This window comes from Schistocerca cancellata, unplaced genomic scaffold (assembly GCF_023864275.1).
Source record: "Schistocerca cancellata isolate TAMUIC-IGC-003103 unplaced genomic scaffold, iqSchCanc2.1 HiC_scaffold_705, whole genome shotgun sequence".
Lineage (NCBI taxonomy): Eukaryota > Metazoa > Arthropoda > Insecta > Orthoptera > Acrididae > Schistocerca > Schistocerca cancellata.
The window spans coordinates 446,560-466,274 of record NW_026046716.1 but is presented as its reverse complement, the minus strand read 5'-3'; the positions used below and the strand labels follow the sequence as shown (position 1 = coordinate 466,274).

The following is a 19,715-nucleotide window of genomic DNA, read 5'->3' as shown; positions in this document are numbered from 1 at the left end:
TCGAGGGCGGCGCGGGGAGGCGCGCCCGGCGTCCCAGCAGAGTGACGACCGAATTGGCGGGCGCACCGCCGCGTGTGTGAGACGCACTGCTGCTCGTTGCACCCCCTGTCATTCGCTGGGCGCGTGCAGCCTTCGACACTAGCGGAGGACGCATCTTGTCCCTGGTGTTCAGCGGAGGGCCTGTGCGGGGTGCGCCAGTGTCGTGCTGGAGGGCCCACTGGTAGCGATGTGGGCTTCCTCGCCTCGCCTCGCCTCACACCAGGTGTCTGCGTAGTTTGCAGTGCATTCGCACTATTCCTATCCCTGTCCCTGTCCCCGTCCCGACTTGTCCCGACTTTGCTCGACTGCCGCTCGCTGCCGCTCGGGTCGTGGTCCATATGACAGCGCAAGCACGACAAACGTCTGCGGGACGAGACGAGACGAGACGAGACGAGACGACTAAGGAATAAATTCGTGGTTACAAATCAAATTTGGAACTCTACACTCCTACACAAGAATAGGCGGTGACGTATTTCAGAAATCACCTGCCGATTCGTACTGTTTTGTCGTTTTCAAAGTCTTCTTGGCAAACGTGGTTAGCACATTCTCCCTCAAACTGAGTTAATTACTGCATTTTCGTACCATTACAGTAGTTTAAAAGGCTTAAGGAAGCATCTTTGTCACAACAGAAAGGTAGTTTGAAAATTGGGCTGGCGACATAACAAAAAAAAAAAAAAAACAGGAAGGGAGCCAACAGCACCCGGGTTTCCCAGGCGGTCACCCATCCAAGTACTAGCCGGGCCCGATGATGCTTAACTTCGGTGATCGGACGAGAACCGGTGTATTCATCATGGTATGGCCGTTGGCGCTCATCTAATGTAGGAGCACGGCAGAATTCGCGTTCCGCTTTTCTCCCAACACACAAAATGTTAGTTTTCGGCCGCATTTGACGAAAGCGCTTCCTTCCGCAACCGCCAGTTCCTTGAGGACGGCGCGGGGAGGCGCGCCCGGCGTCCCAGCAGAGTGACGGCTGAATTGGCGGGCGCACCGCCGCGTGTGTGAGACGCACTGCTGCTCGTTGCACCCCCTGTCATTCGCTGGGCGCGTGCAGCCTTCGACACTAGCGGAGGACGCATCTTGTCCCTGGTGCTCAGCGGAGGGCCTGTGCGGGGTGCGCCAGTGTCGTGCTGGAGGGCCCACTGGTAGCGATGTGGGCTTCTCGCCTCGCCTCGCCTCACACCAGGTGTCTGCGTAGTTTGCAGTGCATTCGCACCATTCCTATCCCTGTCCCTGTCCCCGTCCCGACTTGTCCCGACTTTGCTCGACTGCCGCTCGCTGCCGCTCGGGTCGTGGTCCATATGACAGCGCAAGCACGACAAACGTCTGCGGGACGAGACGAGACGAGACGAGACGAGACGACTAAGGAATAAATTCGTGGTTACAAATCAAATTTGGAACTCTACACTCCTACACAACAATAGGCGGTACGTATTTCAGAATTCACCTGCCGATTCGTACTGTTTTGTCGTTTTCAAAGTCTTCTTGGCAAACGTGGTTAGCACATTCTCCCTCAAACTGAGTTAATTACTGCATTTTCGTACCATTACAGTAGTTTAAAAGGCTTAAGGAAGCATCTTTGTCACAACAGAAAGGTAGTTTGAAAATTGGGCTGGCGACATAACAAAAAACATAACAGGAAGGGAGCCAACAGCACCCGGGTTTCCCAGGCGGTCACCCATCCAAGTACTAGCCGGGCCCGATGATGCTTAACTTCGGTGATCGGACGAGAACCGGTGTATTCATCATGGTATGGCCGTTGGCGCTCATCTAATGTAGGAGCACGGCAGAATTCGCGTTCCGCTTTTCTCCCAACACACAAAATGTTAGTTTTCGGCCGCATTTGACGAAAGCGCTTCCTTCCGCAACCGCCAGTTCCTCGAGGACGGCGCGGGGAGGCGCGCCCGGCGTCCCAGCAGAGTGACGGCCGAATTGGCGGGCGCACCGCCGCGTGTGTGAGACGCACTGCTGCTCGTTGCACCCCCTGTCATTCGCTGGGCGCGTGCAGCCTTCGACACTAGCGGAGGACGCATCTTGTCCCTGGTGCTCAGCGGAGGGCCTGTGCGGGGTGCGCCAGTGTCGTGCTGGAGGGCCCACTGGTAGCGATGTGGGCTTCCTCGCCTCGCCTCGCCTCACACCAGGTGTCTGCGTAGTTTGCAGTGCATTCGCACCATTCCTATCCCTGTACCTGTCCCCGTCCCGACTTGTCCCGACTTTGCTCGACTGCCGCTCGCTGCCGCTCGGGTCGTGGTCCATATGACAGCGCAAGCACGACAAACGTCTGCGGGACGAGACGAGACGAGACGAGACGAGACGACTAAGGAATAAATTCGTGGTTACAAATCTAATTTGGAACTCTACACTCCTACACAACAATAGGCGGTACGTATTTCAGAATTCACCTGCCGATTCGTACTGTTTTGTTGTTTTCAAAGTCTTCTTGGCAAACGTGGTTAGCACATTCTCCCTCAAACTGAGTTAATTACTGCATTTTCGTACCATTACAGTAGTTTAAAAGGCTTAAGGAAGCATCTTTGTCACAACAGAAAGGTAGTTTGAAAATTGGGCTGGCGACATAACAAAAAAAAAAACAGGAAGGGAGCCAACAGCACCCGGGTTTCCCAGGCGGTCACCCATCCAAGTACTAGCAGGGCCCGATGATGCTTAACTTCGGTGATCGGACGAGAACCGGTGTATTCATCATGGTATGGCCGTTGGCGCTCATCTAATGTAGGAGCACGGCAGAATTCGCGTTCGGCTTTTCTCCCAACACACAAAATGTTAGTTTTCGGCCGCATTTGACGAAAACGCTTCCTTCCGCAACCGCCAGTTCCTCGAGGGCGGCGCGGGGAGGCGCGCCCGGCGTCCCAGCAGAGTGACGACCGAATTGGCGGGCGCACCGCCGCGTGTGTGAGACGCACTGCTGCTCGTTGCACCCCCTGTCATTCGCTGGGCGCGTGCAGCCTTCGACACTAGCGGAGGACGCATCTTGTCCCTGGTGTTCAGCGGAGGGCCTGTGCGGGGTGCGCCAGTGTCGTGCTGGAGGGCCCACTGGTAGCGATGTGGGCTTCCTCGCCTCGCCTCGCCTCACACCAGGTGTCTGCGTAGTTTGCAGTGCATTCGCACTATTCCTATCCCTGTCCCTGTCCCCGTCCCGACTTGTCCCGACTTTGCTCGACTGCCGCTCGCTGCCGCTCGGGTCGTGGTCCATATGACAGCGCAAGCACGACAAACGTCTGCGGGACGAGACGAGACGAGACGAGACGAGACGACTAAGGAATAAATTCGTGGTTACAAATCAAATTTGGAACTCTACACTCCTACACAAGAATAGGCGGTGACGTATTTCAGAAATCACCTGCCGATTCGTACTGTTTTGTCGTTTTCAAAGTCTTCTTGGCAAACGTGGTTAGCACATTCTCCCTCAAACTGAGTTAATTACTGCATTTTCGTACCATTACAGTAGTTTAAAAGGCTTAAGGAAGCATCTTTGTCACAACAGAAAGGTAGTTTGAAAATTGGGCTGGCGACATAACAAAAAAAAAAAAAAACAGGAAGGGAGCCAACAGCACCCGGGTTTCCCAGGCGGTCACCCATCCAAGTACTAGCCGGGCCCGATGATGCTTAACTTCGGTGATCGGACGAGAACCGGTGTATTCATCATGGTATGGCCGTTGGCGCTCATCTAATGTAGGAGCACGGCAGAATTCGCGTTCCGCTTTTCTCCCAACACACAAAATGTTAGTTTTCGGCCGCATTTGACGAAAGCGCTTCCTTCCGCAACCGCCAGTTCCTTGAGGACGGCGCGGGGAGGCGCGCCCGGCGTCCCAGCAGAGTGACGGCTGAATTGGCGGGCGCACCGCCGCGTGTGTGAGACGCACTGCTGCTCGTTGCACCCCCTGTCATTCGCTGGGCGCGTGCAGCCTTCGACACTAGCGGAGGACGCATCTTGTCCCTGGTGCTCAGCGGAGGGCCTGTGCGGGGTGCGCCAGTGTCGTGCTGGAGGGCCCACTGGTAGCGATGTGGGCTTCTCGCCTCGCCTCGCCTCACACCAGGTGTCTGCGTAGTTTGCAGTGCATTCGCACCATTCCTATCCCTGTCCCTGTCCCCGTCCCGACTTGTCCCGACTTTGCTCGACTGCCGCTCGCTGCCGCTCGGGTCGTGGTCCATATGACAGCGCAAGCACGACAAACGTCTGCGGGACGAGACGAGACGAGACGAGACGAGACGACTAAGGAATAAATTCGTGGTTACAAATCAAATTTGGAACTCTACACTCCTACACAACAATAGGCGGTACGTATTTCAGAATTCACCTGCCGATTCGTACTGTTTTGTCGTTTTCAAAGTCTTCTTGGCAAACGTGGTTAGCACATTCTCCCTCAAACTGAGTTAATTACTGCATTTTCGTACCATTACAGTAGTTTAAAAGGCTTAAGGAAGCATCTTTGTCACAACAGAAAGGTAGTTTGAAAATTGGGCTGGCGACATAACAAAAAACATAACAGGAAGGGAGCCAACAGCACCCGGGTTTCCCAGGCGGTCACCCATCCAAGTACTAGCCGGGCCCGATGATGCTTAACTTCGGTGATCGGACGAGAACCGGTGTATTCATCATGGTATGGCCGTTGGCGCTCATCTAATGTAGGAGCACGGCAGAATTCGCGTTCCGCTTTTCTCCCAACACACAAAATGTTAGTTTTCGGCCGCATTTGACGAAAGCGCTTCCTTCCGCAACCGCCGGTTCCTCGAGGACGGCGCGGGGAGGCGCGCCCGGCGTCCCAGCAGAGTGACGGCCGAATTGGCGGGCGCACCGCCGCGTGTGTGAGACGCACTGCTGCTCGTTGCACCCCCTGTCATTCGCTGGGCGCGTGCAGCCTTCGACACTAGCGGAGGACGCATCTTGTCCCTGGTGCTCAGCGGAGGGCCTGTGCGGGGTGCGCCAGTGTCGTGCTGGAGGGCCCACTGGTAGCGATGTGGGCTTCTCGCCTCGCCTCGCCTCACACCAGGTGTCTGCGTAGTTTGCAGTGCATTCGCACCATTCCTATCCCTGTCCCTGTCCCCGTCCCGACTTGTCCCGACTTTGCTCGACTGCCGCTCGCTGCCGCTCGGGTCGTGGTCCATATGACAGCGCAAGCACGACAAACGTCTGCGGGACGAGACGAGACGAGACGAGACGAGACGACTAAGGAATAAATTCGTGGTTACAAATCAAATTTGGAACTCTACACTCCTACACAACAATAGGCGGTACGTATTTCAGAATTCACCTGCCGATTCGTACTGTTTTGTCGTTTTCAAAGTCTTCTTGGCAAACGTGGTTAGCACATTCTCCCTCAAACTGAGTCAATTACTGCATTTTCGTACCATTACAGTAGTTTAAAAGGCTTAAGGAAGCATCTTTGTCACAACAGAAAGGTAGTTTGAAAATTGGGCTGGCGACATAACAAAAAACATAACAGGAAGGGAGCCAACAGCACCCGGGTTTCCCAGGCGGTCACCCATCCAAGTACTAGCCGGGCCCGATGATGCTTAACTTCGGTGATCGGACGAGAACCGGTGTATTCATCATGGTATGGCCGTTGGCGCTCATCTAATGTAGGAGCACGGCAGAATTCGCGTTCCGCTTTTCTCCCAACACACAAAATGTTAGTTTTCGGCCGCATTTGACGAAAGCGCTTCCTTCCGCAACCGCCAGTTCCTCTAGGACGGCGCGGGGAGGCGCGCCCGGCGTCCCAGCAGAGTGACGGCCGAATTGGCGGGCGCACCGCCGCGTGTGTGAGACGCACTGCTGCTCGTTGCACCCCCTGTCATTCGCTGGGCGCGTGCAGCCTTCGACACTAGCGGAGGACGCATCTTGTCCCTGGTGCTCAGCGGAGGGCCTGTGCGGGGTGCGCCAGTGTCGTGCTGGAGGGCCCACTGGTAGCGATGTGGGCTTCCTCGCCTCGCCTCGCCTCACACCAGGTGTCTGCGTAGTTTGCAGTGCATTCGCACCATTCCTATCCCTGTACCTGTCCCCGTCCCGACTTGTCCCGACTTTGCTCGACTGCCGCTCGCTGCCGCTCGGGTCGTGGTCCATATGACAGCGCAAGCACGACAAACGTCTGCGGGACGAGACGAGACGAGACGAGACGAGACGACTAAGGAATAAATTCGTGGTTACAAATCTAATTTGGAACTCTACACTCCTACACAACAATAGGCGGTACGTATTTCAGAATTCACCTGCCGATTCGTACTGTTTTGTCGTTTTCAAAGTCTTCTTGGCAAACGTGGTTAGCACATTCTCCCTCAAACTGAGTTAATTACTGCATTTTCGTACCATTACAGTAGTTTAAAAGGCTTAAGGAAGCATCTTTGTCACAACAGAAAGGTAGTTTGAAACTTGGGCTGGCGACATAACAAAAAAAAAAAAAAACAGGAATGGAGCCAACAGCACCCGGGTTTCCCAGGCGGTCACCCATCCAAGTACTAGCCGGGCCCGATGATGCTTAACTTCGGTGATCGGACGAGAACCGGTGTATTCATCATGGTATGGCCGTTGGCGCTCATCTAATGTAGGAGCACGGCAGAATTCGCGTTCGGCTTTTCTCCCAACACACAAAATGTTAGTTTTCGGCCGCATTTGACGAAAGCGCTTCCTTCCGCAACCGCCAGTTCCTCGAGGACGGCGCGGGGAGGCGCGCCCGGCGTCCCAGCAGAGTGACGGCCGAATTGGCGGGCGCACCGCCGCGTGTGTGAGACGCACTGCTGCTCGTTGCACCCCCTGTCATTCGCTGGGCGCGTGCAGCCTTCGACACTAGCGGAGGACGCATCTTGTCCCTGGTGCTCAGCGGAGGGCCTGTGCGGGGTGCGCCAGTGTCGTGCTGGAGGGCCCACTGGTAGCGATGTGGGCTTCCTCGCCTCGCCTCGCCTCACACCAGGTGTCTGCGTAGTTTGCAGTGCATTCGCACCATTCCTATCCCTGTCCCTGTCCCCGTCCCGACTTGTCCCGACTTTGCTCGACTGCCGCTCGCTGCCGCTCGGGTCGTGGTCCATATGACAGCGCAAGCACGACAAACGTCTGCGGGACGAGACGAGACGAGACGAGACGAGACGACTAAGGAATAAATTCGTGGTTACAAATCAAATTTGGAACTCTACACTCCTACACAACAATAGGCGGTACGTATTTCAGAATTCACCTGCCGATTCGTACTGTTTTGTCGTTTTCAAAGTCTTCTTGGCAAACGTGGTTAGCACATTCTCCCTCAAACTGAGTTAATTACTGCATTTTCGTACCATTACAGTAGTTTAAAAGGCTTAAGGAAGCATCTTTGTCACAACAGAAAGGTAGTTTGAAAATTGGGCTGGCGACATAACAAAAAACATAACAGGAAGGGAGCCAACAGCACCCGGGTTTCCCAGGCGGTCACCCATCCAAGTACTAGCCGGGCCCGATGATGCTTAACTTCGGTGATCGGACGAGAACCGGTGTATTCATCATGGTATGGCCGTTGGCGCTCATCTAATGTAGGAGCACGGCAGAATTCGCGTTCCGCTTTTCTCCCAACACACAAAATGTTAGTTTTCGGCCGCATTTGACGAAAGCGCTTCCTTCCGCAACCGCCAGTTCCTTGAGGACGGCGCGGGGAGGCGCGCCCGGCGTCCCAGCAGAGTGACGGCCGAATTGGCGGGCGCACCGCCGCGTGTGTGAGACGCACTGCTGCTCGTTGCACCCCCTGTCATTCGCTGGGCGCGTGCAGCCTTCGACACTAGCGGAGGACGCATCTTGTCCCTGGTGCTCAGCGGAGGGCCTGTGCGGGGTGCGCCAGTGTCGTGCTGGAGGGCCCACTGGTAGCGATGTGGGCTTCTCGCCTCGCCTCGCCTCACACCAGGTGTCTGCGTAGTTTGCAGTGCATTCGCACCATTCCTATCCCTGTCCCTGTCCCCGTCCCGACTTGTCCCGACTTTGCTCGACTGCCGCTCGCTGCCGCTCGGGTCGTGGTCCATATGACAGCGCAAGCACGACAAACGTCTGCGGGACGAGACGAGACGAGACGAGACGAGACGACTAAGGAATAAATTCGTGGTTACAAATCAAATTTGGAACTCTACACTCCTACACAACAATAGGCGGTACGTATTTCAGAATTCACCTGCCGATTCGTACTGTTTTGTCGTTTTCAAAGTCTTCTTGGCAAACGTGGTTAGCACATTCTCCCTCAAACTGAGTCAATTACTGCATTTTCGTACCATTACAGTAGTTTAAAAGGCTTAAGGAAGCATCTTTGTCACAACAGAAAGGTAGTTTGAAAATTGGGCTGGCGACATAACAAAAAACATAACAGGAAGGGAGCCAACAGCACCCGGGTTTCCCAGGCGGTCACCCATCCAAGTACTAGCCGGGCCAGATGATGCTTAACTTCGGTGATCGGACGAGAACCGGTGTATTCATCATGGTATGGCCGTTGGCGCTCATCTAATGTAGGAGCACGGCAGAATTCGCGTTCCGCTTTTCTCCCAACACACAAAATGTTAGTTTTCGGCCGCATTTGACGAAAGCGCTTCCTTCCGCAACCGCCAGTTCCTCGAGGACGGCGCGGGGAGGCGCGCCCGGCGTCCCAGCAGAGTGACGGCCGAATTGGCGGGCGCACCGCCGCGTGTGTGAGACGCACTGCTGCTCGTTGCACCCCCTGTCATTCGCTGGGCGCGTGCAGCCTTCGACACTAGCGGAGGACGCATCTTGTCCCTGGTGCTCAGCGGAGGGCCTGTGCGGGGTGCGCCAGTGTCGTGCTGGAGGGCCCACTGGTAGCGATGTGGGCTTCCTCGCCTCGCCTCGCCTCACACCAGGTGTCTGCGTAGTTTGCAGTGCATTCGCACCATTCCTATCCCTGTACCTGTCCCCGTCCCGACTTGTCCCGACTTTGCTCGACTGCCGCTCGCTGCCGCTCGGGTCGTGGTCCATATGACAGCGCAAGCACGACAAACGTCTGCGGGACGAGACGAGACGAGACGAGACGAGACGACTAAGGAATAAATTCGTGGTTACAAATCTAATTTGGAACTCTACACTCCTACACAACAATAGACGGTACGTATTTCAGAATTCACCTGCCGATTCGTACTGTTTTGTCGTTTTCAAAGTCTTCTTGGCAAACGTGGTTAGCACATTCTCCCTCAAACTGAGTTAATTACTGCATTTTCGTACCATTACAGTAGTTTAAAAGGCTTAAGGAAGCATCTTTGTCACAACAGAAAGGTAGTTTGAAACTTGGGCTGGCGACATAACAAAAAAAAAAAAAAACAGGAATGGAGGCAACAGCACCCGGGTTTCCCAGGCGGTCACCCATCCAAGTACTAGCCGGGCCCGATGATGCTTAACTTCGGTGATCGGACGAGAACCGGTGTATTCATCATGGTATGGCCGTTGGCGCTCATCTAATGTAGGAGCACGGCAGAATTCGCGTTCCGCTTTTCTCCCAACACACAAAATGTTAGTTTTCGGCCGCATTTGACGAAAGCGCTTCCTTCCGCAACCGCCAGTTCCTTGAGGACGGCGCGGGGACTCGCGCCCGGCGTCCCAGCAGAGTGACGGCCGAATTGGCGGGCGCACCGCCGCGTGTGTGAGACGCACTGCTGCTCGTTGCACCCCCTGTCATTCGCTGGGCGCGTGCAGCCTTCGACACTAGCGGAGGACGCATCTTGTCCCTGGTGCTCAGCGGAGGGCCTGTGCGGGGTGCGCCAGTGTCGTGCTGGAGGGCCCACTGGTAGCGATGTGGGCTTCCTCGCCTCGCCTCGCCTCACACCAGGTGTCTGCGTAGTTTGCAGTGCATTCGCACCATTCCTATCCCTGTCCCTGTCCCCGTCCCGACTTGTCCCGACTTTGCTCGACTGCCGCTCGCTGCCGCTCGGGTCGTGGTCCATATGACAGCGCAAGCACGACAAACGTCTGCGGGACGAGACGAGACGAGACGAGACGAGACGACTAAGGAATAAATTCGTGGTTACAAATCAAATTTGGAACTCTACACTCCTACACAACAATAGGCGGTACGTATTTCAGAATTCACCTGCCGATTCGTACTGTTTTGTCGTTTTCAAAGTCTTCTTGGCAAACGTGGTTAGCACATTCTCCCTCAAACTGAGTTAATTACTGCATTTTCGTACCATTACAGTAGTTTAAAAGGCTTAAGGAAGCATCTTTGTCACAACAGAAAGGTAGTTTGAAAATTGGGCTGGCGACATAACAAAAAAAAAAACAGGAAGGGAGCCAACAGCACCCGGGTTTCCCAGGCGGTCACCCATCCAAGTACTAGCCGGGCCCGATGATGCTTAACTTCGGTGATCGGACGAGAACCGGTGTATTCATCATGGTATGGCCGTTGGCGCTCATCTAATGTAGGAGCACGGCAGAATTCGCGTTCGGCTTTTCTCCCAACACACAAAATGTTAGTTTTCGGCCGCATTTGACGAAAGCGCTTCCTTCCGCAACCGCCAGTTCCTCGAGGGCGGCGCGGGGAGGCGCGCCCGGCGTCCCAGCAGAGTGACGACCGAATTGGCGGGCGCACCGCCGCGTGTGTGAGACGCACTGCTGCTCGTTGCACCCCCTGTCATTCGCTGGGCGCGTGCAGCCTTCGACACTAGCGGAGGACGCATCTTGTCCCTGGTGCTCAGCGGAGGGCCTGTGCGGGGTGCGCCAGTGTCGTGCTGGAGGGCCCACTGGTAGCGATGTGGGCTTCCTCGCCTCGCCTCGCCTCACACCAGGTGTCTGCGTAGTTTGCAGTGCATTCGCACTATTCCTATCCCTGTCCCTGTCCCCGTCCCGACTTGTCCCGACTTTGCTCGACTGCCGCTCGCTGCCGCTCGGGTCGTGGTCCATATGACAGCGCAAGCACGACAAACGTCTGCGGGACGAGACGAGACGAGACGAGACGAGACGACTAAGGAATAAATTCGTGGTTACAAATCTAATTTGGAACTCTACACTCCTACACAACAATAGACGGTACGTATTTCAGAATTCACCTGCCGATTCGTACTGTTTTGTCGTTTTCAAAGTCTTCTTGGCAAACGTGGTTAGCACATTCTCCCTCAAACTGAGTTAATTACTGCATTTTCGTACCATTACAGTAGTTTAAAAGGCTTAAGGAAGCATCTTTGTCACAACAGAAAGGTAGTTTGAAACTTGGGCTGGCGACATAACAAAAAAAAAAAAAAACAGGAATGGAGGCAACAGCACCCGGGTTTCCCAGGCGGTCACCCATCCAAGTACTAGCCGGGCCCGATGATGCTTAACTTCGGTGATCGGACGAGAACCGGTGTATTCATCATGGTATGGCCGTTGGCGCTCATCTAATGTAGGAGCACGGCAGAATTCGCGTTCCGCTTTTCTCCCAACACACAAAATGTTAGTTTTCGGCCGCATTTGACGAAAGCGCTTCCTTCCGCAACCGCCAGTTCCTTGAGGACGGCGCGGGGACTCGCGCCCGGCGTCCCAGCAGAGTGACGGCCGAATTGGCGGGCGCACCGCCGCGTGTGTGAGACGCACTGCTGCTCGTTGCACCCCCTGTCATTCGCTGGGCGCGTGCAGCCTTCGACACTAGCGGAGGACGCATCTTGTCCCTGGTGCTCAGCGGAGGGCCTGTGCGGGGTGCGCCAGTGTCGTGCTGGAGGGCCCACTGGTAGCGATGTGGGCTTCCTCGCCTCGCCTCGCCTCACACCAGGTGTCTGCGTAGTTTGCAGTGCATTCGCACCATTCCTATCCCTGTCCCTGTCCCCGTCCCGACTTGTCCCGACTTTGCTCGACTGCCGCTCGCTGCCGCTCGGGTCGTGGTCCATATGACAGCGCAAGCACGACAAACGTCTGCGGGACGAGACGAGACGAGACGAGACGAGACGACTAAGGAATAAATTCGTGGTTACAAATCAAATTTGGAACTCTACACTCCTACACAACAATAGGCGGTACGTATTTCAGAATTCACCTGCCGATTCGTACTGTTTTGTCGTTTTCAAAGTCTTCTTGGCAAACGTGGTTAGCACATTCTCCCTCAAACTGAGTTAATTACTGCATTTTCGTACCATTACAGTAGTTTAAAAGGCTTAAGGAAGCATCTTTGTCACAACAGAAAGGTAGTTTGAAAATTGGGCTGGCGACATAACAAAAAAAAAAACAGGAAGGGAGCCAACAGCACCCGGGTTTCCCAGGCGGTCACCCATCCAAGTACTAGCCGGGCCCGATGATGCTTAACTTCGGTGATCGGACGAGAACCGGTGTATTCATCATGGTATGGCCGTTGGCGCTCATCTAATGTAGGAGCACGGCAGAATTCGCGTTCGGCTTTTCTCCCAACACACAAAATGTTAGTTTTCGGCCGCATTTGACGAAAGCGCTTCCTTCCGCAACCGCCAGTTCCTCGAGGGCGGCGCGGGGAGGCGCGCCCGGCGTCCCAGCAGAGTGACGACCGAATTGGCGGGCGCACCGCCGCGTGTGTGAGACGCACTGCTGCTCGTTGCACCCCCTGTCATTCGCTGGGCGCGTGCAGCCTTCGACACTAGCGGAGGACGCATCTTGTCCCTGGTGTTCAGCGGAGGGCCTGTGCGGGGTGCGCCAGTGTCGTGCTGGAGGGCCCACTGGTAGCGATGTGGGCTTCCTCGCCTCGCCTCGCCTCACACCAGGTGTCTGCGTAGTTTGCAGTGCATTCGCACTATTCCTATCCCTGTCCCTGTCCCCGTCCCGACTTGTCCCGACTTTGCTCGACTGCCGCTCGCTGCCGCTCGGGTCGTGGTCCATATGACAGCGCAAGCACGACAAACGTCTGCGGGACGAGACGAGACGAGACGAGACGAGACGACTAAGGAATAAATTCGTGGTTACAAATCAAATTTGGAACTCTACACTCCTACACAAGAATAGGCGGTGACGTATTTCAGAAATCACCTGCCGATTCGTACTGTTTTGTCGTTTTCAAAGTCTTCTTGGCAAACTTGGTTAGCACATTCTCCCTCAAACTGAGTTAATTACTGCATTTTCGTACCATTACAGTAGTTTAAAAGGCTTAAGGAAGCATCTTTGTCACAACAGAAAGGTAGTTTGAAAATTGGGCTGGCGACATAACAAAAAAAAAAAAAAAACAGGAAGGGAGCCAACAGCACCCGGGTTTCCCAGGCGGTCACCCATCCAAGTACTAGCCGGGCCCGATGATGCTTAACTTCGGTGATCGGACGAGAACCGGTGTATTCATCATGGTATGGCCGTTGGCGCTCATCTAATGTAGGAGCACGGCAGAATTCGCGTTCCGCTTTTCTCCCAACACACAAAATGTTAGTTTTCGGCCGCATTTGACGAAAGCGCTTCCTTCCGCAACCGCCAGTTCCTTGAGGACGGCGCGGGGAGGCGCGCCCGGCGTCCCAGCAGAGTGACGGCTGAATTGGCGGGCGCACCGCCGCGTGTGTGAGACGCACTGCTGCTCGTTGCACCCCCTGTCATTCGCTGGGCGCGTGCAGCCTTCGACACTAGCGGAGGACGCATCTTGTCCCTGGTGCTCAGCGGAGGGCCTGTGCGGGGTGCGCCAGTGTCGTGCTGGAGGGCCCACTGGTAGCGATGTAGGCTTCTCGCCTCGCCTCGCCTCACACCAGGTGTCTGCGTAGTTTGCAGTGCATTCGCACCATTCCTATCCCTGTCCCTGTCCCCGTCCCGACTTGTCCCGACTTTGCTCGACTGCCGCTCGCTGCCGCTCGGGTCGTGGTCCATATGACAGCGCAAGCACGACAAACGTCTGCGGGACGAGACGAGACGAGATGAGACGAGACGACTAAGGAATAAATTCGTGGTTACAAATCAAATTTGGAACTCTACACTCCTACACAACAATAGGCGGTACGTATTTCAGAATTCACCTGCCGATTCGTACTGTTTTGTCGTTTTCAAAGTCTTCTTGGCAAACGTGGTTAGCACATTCTCCCTCAAACTGAGTTAATTACTGCATTTTCGTACCATTACAGTAGTTTAAAAGGCTTAAGGAAGCATCTTTGTCACAACAGAAAGGTAGTTTGAAAATTGGGCTGGCGACATAACAAAAAAAAAAAAAAACAGGAATGGAGCCAACAGCACCCGGGTTTCCCAGGCGGTCACCCATCCAAGTACTAGCCGGGCCCGATGATGCTTAACTTCGGTGATCGGACGAGAACCGGTGTATTCATCATGGTATGGCCGTTGGCGCTCATCTAATGTAGGAGCACGGCAGAATTCGCGTTCCGCTTTTCTCCCAACACACAAAATGTTAGTTTTCGGCCGCATTTGACGAAAGCGCTTCCTTCCGCAACCGCCAGTTCCTTGAGGACGGCGCGGGGAGGCGCGCCCGGCGTCCCAGCAGAGTGACGGCCGAATTGGCGGGCGCACCGCCGCGTGTGTGAGACGCACTGCTGCTCGTTGCACCCCCTGTCATTCGCTGGGCGCGTGCAGCCTTCGACACTAGCGGAGGACGCATCTTGTCCCTGGTGCTCAGCGGAGGGCCTGTGCGGGGTGCGCCAGTGTCGTGCTGGAGGGCCCACTGGTAGCGATGTGGGCTTCCTCGCCTCGCCTCGCCTCACACCAGGTGTCTGCGTAGTTTGCAGTGCATTCGCACCATTCCTATCCCTGTCCCTGTCCCCGTCCCGACTTGTCCCGACTTTGCTCGACTGCCGCTCGCTGCCGCTCGGGTCGTGGTCCATATGACAGCGCAAGCACGACAAACGTCTGCGGGACGAGACGAGACGAGACGAGACGAGACGACTAAGGAATAAATTCGTGGTTACAAATCAAATTTGGAACTCTACACTCCTACACAACAATAGGCGGTACGTATTTCAGAATTCACCTGCCGATTCGTACTGTTTTGTCGTTTTCAAAGTCTTCTTGGCAAACGTGGTTAGCACATTCTCCCTCAAACTGAGTTAATTACTGCATTTTCGTACCATTACAGTAGTTTAAAAGGCTTAAGGAAGCATCTTTGTCACAACAGAAAGGTAGTTTGAAAATTGGGCTGGCGACATAACAAAAAACATAACAGGAAGGGAGCCAACAGCACCCGGGTTTCCCAGGCGGTCACCCATCCAAGTACTAGCCGGGCCCGATGATGCTTAACTTCGGTGATCGGACGAGAACCGGTGTATTCATCATGGTATGGCCGTTGGCGCTCATCTAATGTAGGAGCACGGCAGAATTCGCGTTCCGCTTTTCTCCCAACACACAAAATGTTAGTTTTCGGCCGCATTTGACGAAAGCGCTTCCTTCCGCAACCGCCAGTTCCTCGAGGACGGCGCGGGGAGGCGCGCCCGGCGTCCCAGCAGAGTGACGGCCGAATTGGCGGGCGCACCGCCGCGTGTGTGAGACGCACTGCTGCTCGTTGCACCCCCTGTCATTCGCTGGGCGCGTGCAGCCTTCGACACTAGCGGAGGACGCATCTTGTCCCTGGTGCTCAGCGGAGGGCCTGTGCGGGGTGCGCCAGTGTCGTGCTGGAGGGCCCACTGGTAGCGATGTGGGCTTCCTCGCCTCGCCTCGCCTCACACCAGGTGTCTGCGTAGTTTGCAGTGCATTCGCACCATTCCTATCCCTGTACCTGTCCCCGTCCCGACTTGTCCCGACTTTGCTCGACTGCCGCTCGCTGCCGCTCGGGTCGTGGTCCATATGACAGCGCAAGCACGACAAACGTCTGCGGGACGAGACGAGACGAGACGAGACGAGACGACTAAGGAATAAATTCGTGGTTACAAATCAAATTTGGAACTCTACACTCCTACACAACAATAGGCGGTGACGTATTTCAGAAATCACCTGCCGATTCGTACTGTTTTGTCGTTTTCAAAGTCTTCTTGGCAAACTTGGTTAGCACATTCTCCCTCAAACTGAGTTAATTACTGCATTTTCGTACCATTACAGTAGTTTAAAAGGCTTAAGGAAGCATCTTTGTCACAACAGAAAGGTAGTTTGAAAATTGGGCTGGCGACATAACAAAAAAAAAAACAGGAAGGGAGCCAACAGCACCCGGGTTTCCCAGGCGGTCACCCATCCAAGTACTAGCCGGGCCCGATGATGCTTAACTTCGGTGATCGGACGAGAACCGGTGTATTCATCATGGTATGGCCGTTGGCGCTCATCTAATGTAGGAGCACGGCAGAATTCGCGTTCCGCTTTTCTCCCAACACACAAAATGTTAGTTTTCGGCCGCATTTGACGAAAGCGCTTCCTTCCGCAACCGCCAGTTCCTTGAGGACGGCGCGGGGAGGCGCGCCCGGCGTCCCAGCAGAGTGACGGCTGAATTGGCGGGCGCACCGCCGCGTGTGTGAGACGCACTGCTGCTCGTTGCACCCCCTGTCATTCGCTGGGCGCGTGCAGCCTTCGACACTAGCGGAGGACGCATCTTGTCCCTGGTGCTCAGCGGAGGGCCTGTGCGGGGTGCGCCAGTGTCGTGCTGGAGGGCCCACTGGTAGCGATGTGGGCTTCCTCGCCTCGCCTCGCCTCACACCAGGTGTCTGCGTAGTTTGCAGTGCATTCGCACCATTCCTATCCCTGTCCCTGTCCCCGTCCCGACTTGTCCCGACTTTGCTCGACTGCCGCTCGCTGCCGCTCGGGTCGTGGTCCATATGACAGCGCAAGCACGACAAACGTCTGCGGGACGAGACGAGACGAGACGAGACGAGACGACTAAGGAATAAATTAGTGGTTACAAATCAAATTTGGAACTCTACACTCCTACACAACAATAGGCGGTACGTATTTCAGAATTCACCTGCCGATTCGTACTGTTTTGTCGTTTTCAAAGTCTTCTTGGCAAACGTGGTTAGCACATTCTCCCTCAAACTGAGTTAATTACTGCATTTTCGTACCATTACAGTAGTTTAAAAGGCTTAAGGAAGCATCTTTGTCACAACAGAAAGGTAGTTTGAAACTTGGGCTGGCGACATAACAAAAAAAAAAAAACAGGAATGGAGCCAACAGCACCCGGGTTTCCCAGGCGGTCACCCATCCAAGTACTAGCCGGGCCCGATGATGCTTAACTTCGGTGATCGGACGAGAACCGGTGTATTCATCATGGTATGGCCGTTGGCGCTCATCTAATGTAGGAGCACGGCAGAATTCGCGTTCCGCTTTTCTCCCAACACACAAAATGTTAGTTTTCGGCCGCATTTGACGAAAGCGCTTCCTTCCGCAACCGCCAGTTCCTCGAGGACGGCGCGGGGAGGCGCGCCCGGCGTCCCAGCAGAGTGACGGCCGAATTGGCGGGCGCACCGCCGCGTGTGTGAGACGCACTGCTGCTCGTTGCACCCCCTGTCATTCGCTGGGCGCGTGCAGCCTTCGACACTAGCGGAGGACGCATCTTGTCCCTGGTGCTCAGCGGAGGGCCTGTGCGGGGTGCGCCAGTGTCGTGCTGGAGGGCCCACTGGTAGCGATGTGGGCTTCCTCGCCTCGCCTCGCCTCACACCAGGTGTCTGCGTAGTTTGCAGTGCATTCGCACCATTCCTATCCCTGTACCTGTCCCCGTCCCGACTTGTCCCGACTTTGCTCGACTGCCGCTCGCTGCCGCTCGGGTCGTGGTCCATATGACAGCGCAAGCACGACAAACGTCTGCGGGACGAGACGAGACGAGACGAGACGAGACGACTAAGGAATAAATTCGTGGTTACAAATCAAATTTGGAACTCTACACTCCTACACAACAATAGGCGGTGACGTATTTCAGAAATCACCTGCCGATTCGTACTGTTTTGTCGTTTTCAAAGTCTTCTTGGCAAACTTGGTTAGCACATTCTCCCTCAAACTGAGTTAATTACTGCATTTTCGTACCATTACAGTAGTTTAAAAGGCTTAAGGAAGCATCTTTGTCACAACAGAAAGGTAGTTTGAAAATTGGGCTGGCGACATAACAAAAAAAAAACAGGAAGGGAGCCAACAGCACCCGGGTTTCCCAGGCGGTCACCCATCCAAGTACTAGCCGGGCCCGATGATGCTTAACTTCGGTGATCGGACGAGAACCGGTGTATTCATCATGGTATGGCCGTTGGCGCTCATCTAATGTAGGAGCACGGCAGAATTCGCGTTCCGCTTTTCTCCCAACACACAAAATGTTAGTTTTCGGCCGCATTTGACGAAAGCGCTTCCTTCCGCAACCGCCAGTTCCTTGAGGACGGCGCGGGGAGGCGCGCCCGGCGTCCCAGCAGAGTGACGGCTGAATTGGCGGGCGCACCGCCGCGTGTGTGAGACGCACTGCTGCTCGTTGCACCCCCTGTCATTCGCTGGGCGCGTGCAGCCTTCGACACTAGCGGAGGACGCATCTTGTCCCTGGTGCTCAGCGGAGGGCCTGTGCGGGGTGCGCCAGTGTCGTGCTGGAGGGCCCACTGGTAGCGATGTAGGCTTCTCGCCTCGCCTCGCCTCACACCAGGTGTCTGCGTAGTTTGCAGTGCATTCGCACCATTCCTATCCCTGTCCCTGTCCCCGTCCCGACTTGTCCCGACTTTGCTCGACTGCCGCTCGCTGCCGCTCGGGTCGTGGTCCATATGACAGCGCAAGCACGACAAACGTCTGCGGGACGAGACGAGACGAGATGAGACGAGACGACTAAGGAATAAATTCGTGGTTACAAATCAAATTTGGAACTCTACACTCCTACACAACAATAGGCGGTACGTATTTCAGAATTCACCTGCCGATTCGTACTGTTTTGTCGTTTTCAAAGTCTTCTTGGCAAACGTGGTTAGCACATTCTCCCTCAAACTGAGTTAATTACTGCATTTTCGTACCATTACAGTAGTTTAAAAGGCTTAAGGAAGCATCTTTGTCACAACAGAAAGGTAGTTTGAAAATTGGGCTGGCGACATAACAAAAAACATAACAGGAAGGGAGCCAACAGCACCCGGGTTTCCCAGGCGGTCACCCATCCAAGTACTAGCCGGGCCCGATGATGCTTAACTTCGGTGATCGGACGAGAACCGGTGTATTCATCATGGTATGGCCGTTGGCGCTCATCTAATGTAGGAGCACGGCAGAATTCGCGTTCCGCTTTTCTCCCAACACACAAAATGTTAGTTTTCGGCCGCATTTGACGAAAGCGCTTCCTTCCGCAACCGCCAGTTCCTCGAGGACGGCGCGGGGAGGCGCGCCCGGCGTCCCAGCAGAGTGACGGCCGAATTGGCGGGCGCACCGCCGCGTGTGTGAGACGCACTGCTGCTCGTTGCACCCCCTGTCATTCGCTGGGCGCGTGCAGCCTTCGACACTAGCGGAGGACGCATCTTGTCCCTGGTGCTCAGCGGAGGGCCTGTGCGGGGTGCGCCAGTGTCGTGCTGGAGGGCCCACTGGTAGCGATGTGGGCTTCCTCGCCTCGCCTCGCCTCACACCAGGTGTCTGCGTAGTTTGCAGTGCATTCGCACCATTCCTATCCCTGTACCTGTCCCCGTCCCGACTTGTCCCGACTTTGCTCGACTGCCGCTCGCTGCCGCTCGGGTCGTGGTCCATATGACAGCGCAAGCACGACAAACGTCTGCGGGACGAGACGAGACGAGACGAGACGAGACGACTAAGGAATAAATTCGTGGTTACAAATCAAATTTGGAACTCTACACTCCTACACAACAATAGGCGGTACGTATTTCAGAATTCACCTGCCGATTCGTACTGTTTTGTCGTTTTCAAAGTCTTCTTGGCAAACGTGGTTAGCACATTC

General features: G+C 55.0%; 20 non-coding genes across 20 annotated transcripts; all 20 read right to left on the bottom strand.

Annotated features, from left to right (window-relative positions):
* Nucleotides 1-727: 727 nt before the first annotated feature.
* Nucleotides 728-846, bottom strand: LOC126140657 (5S ribosomal RNA). Its single transcript, XR_007529193.1, has one exon. It is a non-coding gene; the product is annotated as a 5S ribosomal RNA (ribosomal RNA).
* Nucleotides 847-1,681: 835 nt separating this feature from the next.
* LOC126140656 (5S ribosomal RNA) lies at nucleotides 1,682-1,800 on the bottom strand. Its single transcript, XR_007529192.1, has one exon. It is a non-coding gene; the product is annotated as a 5S ribosomal RNA (ribosomal RNA).
* Nucleotides 1,801-2,636: 836 nt separating this feature from the next.
* Nucleotides 2,637-2,755, bottom strand: LOC126140324 (5S ribosomal RNA). Its single transcript, XR_007528892.1, has one exon. It is a non-coding gene; the product is annotated as a 5S ribosomal RNA (ribosomal RNA).
* An 841-nt stretch (nucleotides 2,756-3,596) lies between these two features.
* Nucleotides 3,597-3,715, bottom strand: LOC126140655 (5S ribosomal RNA). The gene has a single exon (XR_007529191.1). It is a non-coding gene; the product is annotated as a 5S ribosomal RNA (ribosomal RNA).
* Nucleotides 3,716-4,550: 835 nt separating this feature from the next.
* Nucleotides 4,551-4,669, bottom strand: LOC126140654 (5S ribosomal RNA). The gene has a single exon (XR_007529190.1). It is a non-coding gene; the product is annotated as a 5S ribosomal RNA (ribosomal RNA).
* Nucleotides 4,670-5,504: 835 nt separating this feature from the next.
* On the bottom strand, nucleotides 5,505-5,623 carry LOC126140653 (5S ribosomal RNA). The gene has a single exon (XR_007529189.1). It is a non-coding gene; the product is annotated as a 5S ribosomal RNA (ribosomal RNA).
* Nucleotides 5,624-6,463: 840 nt separating this feature from the next.
* On the bottom strand, nucleotides 6,464-6,582 carry LOC126140652 (5S ribosomal RNA). The gene has a single exon (XR_007529188.1). It is a non-coding gene; the product is annotated as a 5S ribosomal RNA (ribosomal RNA).
* An 836-nt stretch (nucleotides 6,583-7,418) lies between these two features.
* On the bottom strand, nucleotides 7,419-7,537 carry LOC126140650 (5S ribosomal RNA). Its single transcript, XR_007529186.1, has one exon. It is a non-coding gene; the product is annotated as a 5S ribosomal RNA (ribosomal RNA).
* An 835-nt stretch (nucleotides 7,538-8,372) lies between these two features.
* Nucleotides 8,373-8,491, bottom strand: LOC126140319 (5S ribosomal RNA). Its single transcript, XR_007528887.1, has one exon. It is a non-coding gene; the product is annotated as a 5S ribosomal RNA (ribosomal RNA).
* Nucleotides 8,492-9,331: 840 nt separating this feature from the next.
* LOC126140940 (5S ribosomal RNA) lies at nucleotides 9,332-9,450 on the bottom strand. The gene has a single exon (XR_007529448.1). It is a non-coding gene; the product is annotated as a 5S ribosomal RNA (ribosomal RNA).
* An 836-nt stretch (nucleotides 9,451-10,286) lies between these two features.
* On the bottom strand, nucleotides 10,287-10,405 carry LOC126140648 (5S ribosomal RNA). Its single transcript, XR_007529185.1, has one exon. It is a non-coding gene; the product is annotated as a 5S ribosomal RNA (ribosomal RNA).
* Nucleotides 10,406-11,245: 840 nt separating this feature from the next.
* On the bottom strand, nucleotides 11,246-11,364 carry LOC126140939 (5S ribosomal RNA). Its single transcript, XR_007529447.1, has one exon. It is a non-coding gene; the product is annotated as a 5S ribosomal RNA (ribosomal RNA).
* An 836-nt stretch (nucleotides 11,365-12,200) lies between these two features.
* LOC126140647 (5S ribosomal RNA) lies at nucleotides 12,201-12,319 on the bottom strand. Its single transcript, XR_007529184.1, has one exon. It is a non-coding gene; the product is annotated as a 5S ribosomal RNA (ribosomal RNA).
* Nucleotides 12,320-13,161: 842 nt separating this feature from the next.
* LOC126140646 (5S ribosomal RNA) lies at nucleotides 13,162-13,280 on the bottom strand. The gene has a single exon (XR_007529183.1). It is a non-coding gene; the product is annotated as a 5S ribosomal RNA (ribosomal RNA).
* An 839-nt stretch (nucleotides 13,281-14,119) lies between these two features.
* Nucleotides 14,120-14,238, bottom strand: LOC126140645 (5S ribosomal RNA). The gene has a single exon (XR_007529182.1). It is a non-coding gene; the product is annotated as a 5S ribosomal RNA (ribosomal RNA).
* Nucleotides 14,239-15,074: 836 nt separating this feature from the next.
* LOC126140643 (5S ribosomal RNA) lies at nucleotides 15,075-15,193 on the bottom strand. The gene has a single exon (XR_007529180.1). It is a non-coding gene; the product is annotated as a 5S ribosomal RNA (ribosomal RNA).
* Nucleotides 15,194-16,030: 837 nt separating this feature from the next.
* Nucleotides 16,031-16,149, bottom strand: LOC126140642 (5S ribosomal RNA). Its single transcript, XR_007529179.1, has one exon. It is a non-coding gene; the product is annotated as a 5S ribosomal RNA (ribosomal RNA).
* Nucleotides 16,150-16,987: 838 nt separating this feature from the next.
* LOC126140641 (5S ribosomal RNA) lies at nucleotides 16,988-17,106 on the bottom strand. Its single transcript, XR_007529178.1, has one exon. It is a non-coding gene; the product is annotated as a 5S ribosomal RNA (ribosomal RNA).
* Nucleotides 17,107-17,942: 836 nt separating this feature from the next.
* On the bottom strand, nucleotides 17,943-18,061 carry LOC126140640 (5S ribosomal RNA). The gene has a single exon (XR_007529177.1). It is a non-coding gene; the product is annotated as a 5S ribosomal RNA (ribosomal RNA).
* Nucleotides 18,062-18,896: 835 nt separating this feature from the next.
* On the bottom strand, nucleotides 18,897-19,015 carry LOC126140639 (5S ribosomal RNA). Its single transcript, XR_007529176.1, has one exon. It is a non-coding gene; the product is annotated as a 5S ribosomal RNA (ribosomal RNA).
* Between the last annotated feature and the right edge of the window lie 700 nt (nucleotides 19,016-19,715).